Raw genomic sequence first — 2,018 nt, 5'->3', positions numbered from 1 at the left:
TGTGATGACTTAGACCACTGCAGTCCCCAGACAGTCATTCATTCACAGCCCACTGAGAGTTTTTATTTCACAAACAAAGCCTGAGGGCTGATGACTGGAGGGAGGGAAAGTAAGTGGATTTACTACATTTTCAGACTCAGGTCCCATCCGTCTCTCTGCTCCACTCTCTTCAGGGTATTGGTTTGTTCCTCAAGTGCAATAGCTGCCCTCATGGTTGCAAGAGAGCTGCTTAGGTTCCAGACATCACATCCAGACATTATATGTTTAGAGGCTGAAGAAGTACCATCATTTTCTTTGGGACTATTTTTAAGATTAAGAAAACTTTTCCCAGAAAAACATGTGAGAGAATGAAAAGATTAAAAATAAAGTGTTTGTAGATGGGGAGGGGAGGAGGGGGTGAAGGGAGGGCAGAGGTAAGGGGAAAAAATGAGAATCAAGACTTGTCATGTAGAGGTACAAGATCCCAACAATGAATGCAACTGTACTGTATCCCTAAAATGTACCAATAAACTCAATTAAAGCTGAAAAAAAAAAAAAAGAAAACTTTTCCCTGAAAGTGAACCCAGACAACTTGCCCCCAGCTCTCATTAGTCAAGGTTAGGCTGCATGTTCATTTCTTTCTCAGCTGCTGGTAGGGACAGTAAGGCTTCCTTGCCTGCTTGGGAGGCTGTGACTAGTACTTGGGCTGGTGGAGAGTGGATCCCCAGGGGAGACTCCACTGTTGCGTTTAGCCTGCAGGCCCTGCAGCTCCTACTCTGGGAAGCGACATTGGCTCTGATTTAATTGCAAGACCCTTACTGAGAGAGGAGACCCCATTTAACTCTTGGGGGCTTGTTGGAGTGCGGATGGCAAGCAGGGTTAGGGTATTGGATGGGGCAGGACTGGAGTTGGGAGTCCGGGCACTGTAGCCTCCCCCTTTCAAGGAGTTGGGGAGACTCAGTAGGACCCACTGAGGTAAGCTTTGGACCCAGTGGCTCTGAGGCTGGGCCACAGTGTCAGGGCTGGGCAGGCTGAGACAGGAGGATCTCTGCTTCTCCCTGGCTTCAGGTGGGTCTTGACCTTCCCTCCGAGTCACTCACAGAGGGACAGGAAGGAGAGGAGCCTGTGAGTCAGGAACTACCTGAGGAAAAAGAAAACCACAGGAAGTGAGTGAAAGCAGGTTGTGCCTGGGATGACCAGGGGCAGTTGGCTAGGGGTAAGGGTCCCCTCCTCCAGGCCGCTGGTGCCTGCAGGCCTGGCTATTTCTGCCAACCTTGCTTCCCACAAACCTCCCCTCCTGCCCACCGCAGGCTGCTGCCCACTCACTCACAAACCCACTCTCCAGCTGTTGCAATCCTGGCTCCCCTCCATGCCGGCATCCGGGAGCCTCGTCACCTCCGATGTGAGCGCTGTCGCCTCTTCCTTGCCTGTCCCCACGCCCTCACCGCACTTGAGGGCGGGCGCTGCTGAGCAGAGCGCATGGCTGTGGGTACCCCGGTGGGCGGAGAGGATGTGGCCCAGGTGGGTGATGGGAGGAAGGCAGAAGGGACGCAGCCCTGGGCCTCTGCCCCACCCACTGGGCCCCATGTTGGAGCGGCCAGTGGAGCTGGAAAGTGACATCTGCCTTCCTTTACTGCTGTTTTGTAGTTTTAAGCTTCTTCTGAGATTTCTGAGGAAAAGTCATGGTTAAGTCATATTCCTTAAAATTTTATTTTACAAATGTAAGTCATATAATGGGTAAATTCAGCAACTTGTTTGATCACCTACTCTAGCCATCTGTCCACAGTAGTGTAGGACAGAAATTTTCCTAATTTTTTTTTTTTTTTTTTTTTTTTTTTTTTTTTTTTTTTTTTTTTTTTTGATTTTGTGTTTTGGACAAAGGGTCTTGCTATGTAGTTCAGGCTGGCCTCGAACTCAACTGTGTAGCCCAGGCTGGCCTCAAACTCATGGTGATCTTCCTGCCTCAGCCTCCCCAGTGCTGGGATTACAGGCATGCGCCATAGTGCCCAGCTTCCTTATTCTTTTTTTTTTTTTTTTTT

At 49.7% G+C, this 2,018-nt stretch overlaps 1 long non-coding RNA gene across 1 annotated transcript in view; it reads right to left on the bottom strand.

Annotated features, from left to right (window-relative positions):
• Positions 1 to 1,440: 1,440 nt before the first annotated feature.
• Positions 1,441 to 2,018, bottom strand: part of LOC104857663 — a 9,515-nt gene continuing 8,937 nt past the window's right edge. The window contains exon 3 of the long non-coding RNA XR_778910.1: positions 1,441 to 1,648. This is a non-coding gene — a long non-coding RNA (uncharacterized LOC104857663). The remainder of the gene's footprint in view (positions 1,649 to 2,018) is intronic.

Source organism: Fukomys damarensis, unplaced genomic scaffold (assembly GCF_012274545.1).
Source record: "Fukomys damarensis isolate Sample0158 unplaced genomic scaffold, DMR_v1.0_HiC HiC_scaffold_20, whole genome shotgun sequence".
NCBI lineage: Eukaryota > Metazoa > Chordata > Mammalia > Rodentia > Bathyergidae > Fukomys > Fukomys damarensis.
The sequence above is the reverse complement of the archived record's forward strand: the minus strand, read 5'-3'. Positions and strand labels throughout refer to the sequence as shown.